Source organism: Nicotiana attenuata, unplaced genomic scaffold (assembly GCF_001879085.1).
Source record: "Nicotiana attenuata strain UT unplaced genomic scaffold, NIATTr2, whole genome shotgun sequence".
Taxonomy (NCBI): Eukaryota; Viridiplantae; Streptophyta; class Magnoliopsida; order Solanales; family Solanaceae; genus Nicotiana; species Nicotiana attenuata.
In genome coordinates, this window is record NW_017671599.1 from 145,610 (window position 1) to 155,763 (window position 10,154).

The following is a 10,154-nucleotide window of genomic DNA, read 5'->3' on the forward strand; positions in this document are numbered from 1 at the left end:
ATTTTAAGTTCTAGTTTTGCATTTTGAAAAGTTATTTAGAGATGCATGAATTCTGTGTTGTTTGAAATATTTTAAGAGAAGGAAATCTTCTAAGTTTTTTTTTTCTTTTATTATGTATGAAGTGTGTTTACGATTTTCTCATTAACGTTGTTTTACATCTGTTTGACACTTCAGAATTTGGTTCATTTTGGATATTGAAATATCGTTGTTAAAAAATTTTCATGGTTCATTCTATTATTTGGGTTGCCGAATTTTGTTTCCTTCTAAGTAGTTAGAATCAGTAACTTTAAGTTTTATAATAAATTGGCTACACCAACTAGTAGGTTGTCCATTTTTCTTTTTCTTCTTTTATTTTTAAGTAAAGATGCATGTCAAAAAGTTTCATTAGTCTCATTATAGATTCTTAGGTAATTAATTATGTATTTGTTTGAAAGTTCATGTACTAGTGCTAAAATGATATTTGAATTAGTTATTAGGATAAATTTGATGTTAAAATTTCAAATAACGTCATTGAGGTATCTTAAGAAATTTTTCTTAGATTTTGTGAAAAGCTTTACGTTGATTTTTTTTATCTTCATTTGACTTCTAAATGTTCATTTGAAGACAAGCTGGAGAATAATTTTCATCATTATTTGTTTTATTTTATAATTTACAATTGGTAAATTGTTTAAGTTAAAGGTTAAAAATAATTTTTTTTTAGTTGTTTAATTCCAGAGCATATTCATTTGATATATTACTTGCATCTAACATTAATAAGTTGGCTTTTTATTATTTATCAAAATCAATGCCATGTTTAAAGATTTATATTAAGTCTAGTATATCTTTTACACATAATGAAAACTGAGGGAGCGATGCGGGATGCATATTGATTCTAAAACCTTTGTGAGAAATAAATAATTAGAGAGATAATAAATAATTGTGAGGGTGCGAGATGAGTTACGAATTAACTCAAGACTCATTGCGATAAGTAACAGAAAAAGCACATAAATAAATATCTCGGATCTAAAAGAGATAAAATAATTAAATATTTTAAATACGCTATTAGCCCATGTGTTCATACCCGAACCTTGGATTGATATGCTTAAATAATAAAGGGATCATGTGCGCATTCTGCGTCTTGACACCATTAAATTAAAAATAATTGTGTTAACATTTAATTTCAAAGAAGTACCTCGTGTGCGTACCGCATCTAGGTCAAAAATAATTAATAAAAAATATAAGAAATTAAGTGAAGTGGTAATAGACAAGCCGTAAGCAATAAAAAGCGACCGTGATAGAACCACGGGACTCGAAGGATGCGTTCGCGCAACTTCAACCAAACTTTCTTAATAAATCAACAAAAGCGTTATTAATCGTGGACACGTTCGCGTGACATGATTTTGACGCACCAAAAAGAAAAGAGTATACGAACGCGTAACTCAATTCTTTAATTATGAATAATTCAAGCAATTAAAAGCGTTAAAAAGGGTAAATGCACATAGGTTTAAAAACACGTAATTAAATAATTTAAGCCAAGTATAAATTTTTAAGCGACCGTGCTAAAACCATGGAACTCGGGAGTGCCTAACACCTTCTCCTGGGTTAACAGAATTCCTTACTCGGTCTTCTGTGATTCGCAGACTTAATCAGAGTCAATTTCCTTGAATTGGGATTTTAAAATAAATGGTGACTTGGGACACCAAAACTCAATTCCAAGTGGCGACTCTTTGAAATAAAATAAATTAATCCCTTTTCAAATAATGTCACTTAAATTGGAAAAACTCCTTTTCTTTCCTATCATCCCTCGGGTGGTAAAAAGGAGGTGTGACAACGGCGTGTCTTGTGAGGTATTCATAGATCATTAGAGTATACAACACTTGTTCAAGCAAAAGGGTCTAAACTTGAGGCAGCAGAGGTGGTTGGAGCTGTTAAAAGACTATGATATTACCATTTTGTATCATCCCAGAAAGGCCAATGTGGTGGCCGATTCCTTGAGTAGAAAGGCTGAGAGTATGGGTAGCCTTGCATATATTTCAGTGGATAAGAGGTCACTAGCATTGGATATTGAGGCTTTGGCCAACCAGTTCGTGAGATTAGATGTTTCAGAGCCTAGTAGGGTTCTTGCCTGCGTGGTTTTTCGGTCTTCTTTATATGAGAGCATCAATATGGCGACTCCCATTTGCTTGTCTTTTAGGACACGGTGCAACAAGGTGATGCTAATGAGGTTTCTATTGGAGATGATGGGGTGTTGCGGATGCAAGGCCGGATTTGTGTGCCTAGTGTGGATGGGTTACGTGAATTGATTCTTGAGAAGACCCATAATTTGCGGTACTTCATTCATACGGGTGCCGCCAAAATGTATCAGGACTTGAGGCAACACTATTGGTGGAGAAGAATAAATAATGATATAGTGGAGTATGTGGCTTGGTGTTTGAACTGTCAGCAGGTGAAGTACATGCATTAGAGGCCAAATGCTTTGCTTCAGAGACTTCAGATCCTTGAGTAGAAATGGGAGCGTGTTACCATGGACTTCATTTTTGGGATCCCACGAACTTTGAAGAAATTCGACGCTGTGTGGGTGATTGTGGATCGGTTGACTAAGTCTTCACATTTCACTTCGATTGTGACTACATATTCTTCAGAGCGGCTGGCTTAGATCTATATATGTGAGATTGTTCGTCTTCATGGTGTGCCGGTGTCTATTATTTCTTATCTAGGCACACAGTTCACATAGTAGTTTCGGAGAGTAGTGGAGCGAGAGTTAGGCACACGAGTTGAGTTGAGTACATCATTCCACTCCCAGACGGATGGATAGTGCGAGCGCACCATTCGATCTTGGAGGATATGCTATGTTCATGTGTTATGGATTTCGGGGGTCCTGGGATCATTTTCTACCGCTTGCAGAGTTTTCCTACAATAACAACTACCAATCGAGTATTGAGATGGCTCCTTATGATGCCTTATATGGGAGGCGGTGTCCTTCTCCAGTTGGTTGTTTTGAGCCGGGGTAGCCTAGGTTATTAGGCACTGATCTGGTACGAAATGCCTTGGAGAAAGTCAAGTTGATTCAGGATTGGCTTCGTACAACATCATCTAGACAGAAGAGTTACGCTGATCGAGAGGTTCGTGATGTTTCATATATGGTGGGAGAGAAGGTATTGCTCAGAGTTTCGCCCATGAAGGGTGTAACAAGATTCGGGAAGATGGGCAAGTTGAGCCCTCAGTATATTGGTCCTTTTGAGGTGCTTGAGAGGATTGGAGAAGTGGCCTACAAGCTTGCATTGCCACCTAGTCTATCCAGTGTTCACCCAATGTTTCATGTTTCTATTCTACGAAAGTATTATGGTGATCTTTCACATGTTTTGGACTTCAGCACGGTTCAATAGATGGAGATTTGACTTGACGGTGGCTGTTTTTGATCGGCAGGTTCGGAAGCTAAGGTAAAAGAATATAACATCATGAAAGGTCCAATGGAGAGGTCAGCTAGTCAAGGAGGCTACTTAGGAGACCGAGCGGGAGATGCGGAATAGATATCCACACTTATTTGAGACTCCAGGTATGATTCTAGACCCGTTCGAGGACGAAAATATAACGACCCAGCCAGTTGTTTTGTGTATTGTAGCCTTGTTCCCCTATTTATTGCTTCTTCTATGCTCGTTTGTGGTTATGTGACTTGCCGGTGTGGTCGGGGATATTTCGGAGTGAATTGGGATACTTAGTTCCAAGGTTGGAAGCATAAGTTGAAAGAGTTGACCAGAGTTTGACTTTTCTGTAGACGACCCCGAAATGGAGTTTTGAGGGTTCAGATAGCTTCGCAGGGTGATTTGGGACTTAGGCGTATGTCTGGATATTGATTTGGAGGTCCGTAGGTCGTTTTGGCTTGAATTGGAACAAGTTGGAAAGTTAAAGGTTTGGAAGGCTGAGAAGTTTGACCGAGAGTTGACTTTGTTGATACTGAGTTCAGATTTTGGTTCTGGGAGTTGTAATAGGTCCATTGTGTCATTTGGGACTAGTGTGCAAAATTTGAGGTTATTCGGAGTTAATTTGATATGATTCAGCATTAGTTTTAGAAGTTGGAAGTTTATTAGTTTCATTAGGCTTGAATTAGGGTGAAATTCGTAATTTTGATATTGTTTGATGTGATTTGAGGCTTTGACTAAGTTCGAATCATGTTTTAGGACGTGTTGGTATGTTTGGATGGAGTCCCAGAGGCCTCAGGTGTGATTTGAAATCGGATTGGAAGTTGGACTTAAGGAATTGCTGAAGCTTAAGGCTTCTGGTGTGATCACACCTGCGAGATCTTGCCCGCAGGTGCAAACTCACAGAAGCGACAGGCTTGTCGCATGTGCGGAGGTTAGCCAGGGGCCGCAAATGCAAGGTATTTTCCGCATCTGCGAGCCCGCAGGTGCTAAGAGGTATGCCACAGAAGCAGATTTGGGCAGAAGAAGTTGGAGTCGCAGAAGCGGAGTGTATCCGCATGTGCGGACGTGTAGGAGCAAAGGCAGGACCATAAGAGCGGTCCTCCAGGTGAGCATGAGGGGCCGCAGGTGCGCTTGGTCGGGTGTTAAGTGACTTCCGCAAAAGCGGACTGTTTGACCTCAAAAGTGGTTTCGCAGAAGAGGAAAATAGGGGCGCAGGTGCGATAGTGCTGGGCAGAATGTTAAAACAAAGGGTTTCGTGATTTTCTCTCATTTTGGACTTGGGGAGCTCGGCTAGGGGTAACTTTTTAGAGGGTTTTGGCTAAAATTGAAGAGGTAAGTGAAGACTCATCATTTTTACTTATAAATATTATTTACCCATTGATATTTACACCTAGATTATGTGTGTTTGATGTGAAATTTGGAAATTTTTGGACTATGTATTTGAGAGTTAGATTTGGGGATTTGAGGGTCGATTTATGGTTGGAATTAGATGATTGGGTCGATTTATGGTTGGAATTAGATGATTTTGGAATGGTTGGACTCATTATCGAATGGATGTTCGAAATTTGTTGATTTTGTCGGGTTCTGATGTGTGGCCCGGGTTTGACTTTTTGGGTTGACTTTATGATTTTGATTAAAGACCTTAATTTTGTCTTTTGGAATTGTTTCCTATAGCTATTATTGATGGAATTAAGTTGCTTTGGCTAGATTCTAGTCGCCCGGAGGCCGATTTGCATGGAAAGGGCTTCTTGAAGTATTAATTTGCGCGCTTTGAGGTAAGTAACAGTCTTAAACTTGGATTAAACATTCAATTAATTAAATTAAAATATTTGTAACAAGTAAAGGAAACGGGTCTACATACTTGGACCATTTGACCACATAACAGTGGTACAGAACTACTACTATGTATGCAAAGCTCACTTATTCTAAACTCGACGATGTTTCCCTGCATTTAATTAGCAGGAAGAATTAAGAAGAAGATGTTAACAAGTGAAGCCAGTAGGAGGATTTCTTCCAGAGTTGTTGAGAACGAGGCTAAGAGAGAGTGGCACATTCAGATTTATTCCCAGCACATTTGCTCTTATGGCTGTGCACAAGCAAACTGCCGGTCTGCCGCCTTTAAATCCGCCAGCCCCTCAATCAAGCTGCAGCACGGCAAAGTTGGAGGACTCCCAATTATTGCGCCCACCAATCCACCGACTAAATTAGCACATACACTGTCACGACCCCTGTTCACCCTCCATGAACATGTCGTGATGGTACCTAGTTCCTACAACTAGGTAAGCCTAACAGTGCAGAAATCACCTATTAACTTGAGGAATAATCAATTAAAACTAAACATATGAAAAATAACAACTGAATATAAGGCCGCCCGGCCTATACAAATCTAAAGATATGCGGAAGTCTACAACTCAATCCCAAAACCCGGAAACTCACGGGAAACACAGGCTAATAGAACTACCATAAGTACTCTAATATCCAGAATATCTACATCAAAAGTATGATAGGATAACAGCTCTACAACTAGAATAAGGAAGAAGACTCTTCGGTCTGCGGACGCTGCAGATATACCTCGAAGTCTCCGTGTATCTCCTCGCCTCAAGGATAGTGCGCCTGAGAAGAGGTACCTGGATCTGCACATGAAAAACATGTGCAGGAAGGGCATGAGTACACCAAAGCGGTACTCAGTAAGTGCCAAGCCTAACCTCGGTTGGGTAGTGACGAGGAAGGTCAGGGCCCTACTGAGGTAAATTATAATATTAATTAACAGTATGAAAATCTGACAGAAATAATGAGTACAACAGTGAGATAAGACAGGCTAACAAAATAATAACAACTACTCAAAGAACAAAATGGACACAGAATGACTACAGCTCAATACCAAGAATAACAATGAGGGTCTCCCAGGATACCATCCTGCAGCCCTTTTCTCAACTGTCCAGTGGATCTCCCAGGATACCGTCCCGTAGTCCAACTCATGTGCCAAACCGAAGGATCCCCCAAGATACCGTCCCGTAGTCCAACCATCAATATGCAGGGGGGATCTATCGAGAATCTAACCCGCAGTCCCAAAGTAATAGTGCAGGGGGATCTACCGGGAATCGAACCCGTAGTCCCAAAATAAACAAACAGTGGGGGGGGAATCCCACATCCGTAGTCCCAATGTAAATGCGCAACCACAGCCAGAAATATATCAAGGAATGAAGTACGAAATACAACACAGATAGAACTAGCCTAGCATGCTTCACGTAGAACAGTCAAAATGACTCAAGCAATTAGGCAATCAAGTCAACTAAACATGCTTTTCCTAATCTAGCACAAGTTATAATTTCAAGTAGAATAAGGCAAGTAAGAAAGAAACCAAATCTCAATAACTTAAGTAAAACCGGATTTTCCATCAATCGGCTCAAGTACACGCCCGTCACCTCACGTACAAGGCACTCAAATATCAAGTAACAATCCTAAGGGGAAAAGTCCCCCACGCAAGGTTAGACAAGCCACTTACCTCGAATCGGCACCAAAATCAACTCGAAATTACACTTTTGCCACGAGTATCCGACTCAAAATGGCCCAAATCTATTCAATTCAATTACATATCGTAAGTAATATTGCAAACAACTGATTCCACTATTAAATTTAAAGCTAAGGCGAAAAAATAGATAAAATGACCAAAATGCCCCTCGGGCCAACGTCTCGGAATCAAATAATTTTCACATTTTCAGAACTCTCGTACTCTCACGAGTCTAACCATATAAAAATCTCCCAAATCGGAGGTCAAATTCCCACTCAAAATCCAAAAGTTAGGTCTAAGAAGTTTTTCCCCAAACTATCCAATTTTTGATCCTAAATTCGAATTCTCATGATAGATTTAACTAGATATTGATGGAATACAACTAAATAGGATTAAGAAAATGTTACCCAATGATCTTCTCTTCAAAACCCTCCAAGAATCGCCCTCTCCCGAGCTCTCAATTGATTTTTCTATCTTTTGAACTCAACCCTCGAATTTCTTATTTCTGAATAGGGATTACCGCTTCTGTGGCCAAGGGACCGCTTCTGCTGTCCCGCTTATGCGGAATCCAAGCCGCTTCTGCGGTCTCTTTAAAAATCCGACCTTCCGCTTCTGCGGTTCCCATCTCGCAGAAGCGGGCCCGCTTCTGCGAAAATCCTGCCGCTTCTGCTGTTCCTGAGGAGGATGCCCCTACTCGCTTCTGCGGTGACCAAGGCCACTTCTGCGGCTCCGCTCCTGCGGTTCCCAAGCCGCAGAAGCGAAAAGATACCAGAAGCAACAGAACTGCTACCTCTCAACTTCCAAAATTCTTCCGTCGCTCATCCGAAACCATCCCGAGGCCCCCGGGACCTCAACCAAAAACACCAATACCACCTAATACCTAATTCAAACTTGTACCAATCCTTAAAACACCTAAAACAACACCCGAAACCCGATTTAGTCAATGATTCAAGCCTAAGAACTTCAAATTTCTTCCAAATACGCTTTCGATCAAAAACCTAACCAAAACGCGTCCGAATGACCTGAAACTTTGCACACACATCCCAAATGACATGACGGAGCTACTGCAACTTCCGAAAATCCATTCCGGCCCTCGGATAAAAAATTCACTGTCAGACCGGAAACTTCAAAAATTCAAACTTCGGCATTTCAAGCCTAAATGAGCTACGGACTTCCAAAATACATTCCGAACACGCTCCCAACCCCGAAATCACCTAACGGAGCTAACGCGGCCATCGGATTTCCATTCCGAGGTCATCTTCATACTCTTCCGACTGCGGACCATTTTTCTACACTTAAGCTCTCGTTTAGGGACTAAGTGTCCCAAAACTCTCCGAAACTCAACACCGAACGTGCCGGCAAACCAAAATAGCAGAAATGAACTTAGGGGAAGTAGTAAATGGGGGATCGGGGCGTTAATTCTTAAGACGGCCGGCCGGGTCGTCACATCCTCCTACACTTAAACATTCGTTCGTCCTCAAACGAGCATAGAGAACATACCTGAAGTACTGAAAAGGTGAGGGTACTGGCTGCGCATATCCCGCTCGGTCTCCCAAGTCGCCTCCTCGGCCGGCTGACCCCGCCACTGAACCTTCACTGAAGCAATGTTCTTTGACCTCAACTTTCTGTCTGTTTGTCCAATATAGCCACTGGCTCCTCAACATAGGATAGATCCTTGTCCAACTGGACTGAACTGAAATCCAACACGTGAGACGGATCACCGTGATACCTCCGGAGCATCGAAACATGAAATACCGGATGAACTCCGGCCAAACTGGGAGGCAAGGCAAGCTCATAGGCAACCTCCCCAACTCGCTGCAAGATCTCGAAAGGGCCAATAAACCTCGGACTCAACTTTCCTTTCTTCCCAAACCTCATGATGCCTTTCATAGGCGAAACCCGAAGCAGAACCCGCTCACCAACCATATATGAAACATCACGAACCTTCTTGTCCGCGTAACTCTTATGTCTGGACTGGGCTGTACGGAGTCTTTCCTGAATCGTCTTAACTTTCTCCAATACATCCTGAACCAACTCTGTACCCAATAGCCTGGCCTCACCCGGCTCAAACCAACCCACGGAGATCTACACCTCCTACCATATAAAGCCTGATACGGCGCCATCTGAATGCTAGCCTGATAACTATTGTTGTAAGCAAACTCCGCCAGTGGCAAGAAATGATCCCAAGACCCTCCAAACTCAATCACACACGCACGGAGCATATCCTCAAGAATCTGAATAGTGCGCTCGGACTGTCCGTCCGTCTGGGGGTGAAATGCTGTGCTCAACTCCACCTGAGTGCCTAACTCCTGCTGCACGCCTCTCCAAAACCGCGACGTGAACTGGGTACCTCTGTCCGAAATAATAGAAACTGGAATACCATGCAGATGGACAATCTCCCGGATATAAATCTCCGCCAACTGCTCCGATGAATAAGTGGTACACACAGGAATGAAATGAACGGACTTGGTCAGCCGATCCACAATGACCCAAATGGCATCAAACTTCTTCAAGGTCCGTGGGAGTCCCGATACGAAGTCCATGGTGATGCGCTCCCACTTCCACTCCGGAATCTCTATCTGCTGAAGCAACCCTCCCGGACGCTGGTGCTCATACTTCACCTGCTGGCAGTTGAGGCATCTAGACACATAACCAACTATATCTTTCTTTATCCGCCTCCACCAGTAGTGCTGTCTCAAGTCCTGATACATCTTCGCGACACCCGGATGGATGGAATACCGCGAACTATGGGCCTCTGCTAGAATCAACTCTCGAAGGCCATCAATGTTGGGCACACAAATCCGGCCCTGCATCCTCAATACTCCGTCATCTCCAATGGTCACATCTCTGGTATCTCCATGCTGAACCTTGTCCTGAAGGACAAGCAAATGAGGGTCATCATACTGCCGCTCCCTGATACGATCAAATAAGGAGGACCGGAAAACCACACAAGCTAGAACCCGACTGGGCTCCAAAAGATCCAATCTCACGAACTGGCTGGCTAAGGCCTGAACATCCATCGCCATAGGCCTCTCTGAAGCTGGTAAATATGCCAAACTCCCCAAACTCTCCGCCCGGCGACTTAAGGCATCCGCCACTACATTGGCCTTGCCAGGGTGATACAGAATAGTAATGTCATAATCCTTTAGCAACTCTAACCACCTCCTCTGACGCATATTGAGATCCTTTTGCTTGAGTAAATGCTGCAAACTCCGATGATCAGTATAGATCTCACAAGGCAC

At 42.3% G+C, this 10,154-nt stretch overlaps 1 pseudogene; it reads right to left on the bottom strand.

Annotated features, from left to right (window-relative positions):
- Nucleotides 1-5,383: 5,383 nt before the first annotated feature.
- The window catches only part of LOC109209209, an 11,734-nt pseudogene continuing 6,963 nt past the window's right edge, over nucleotides 5,384-10,154 (bottom strand).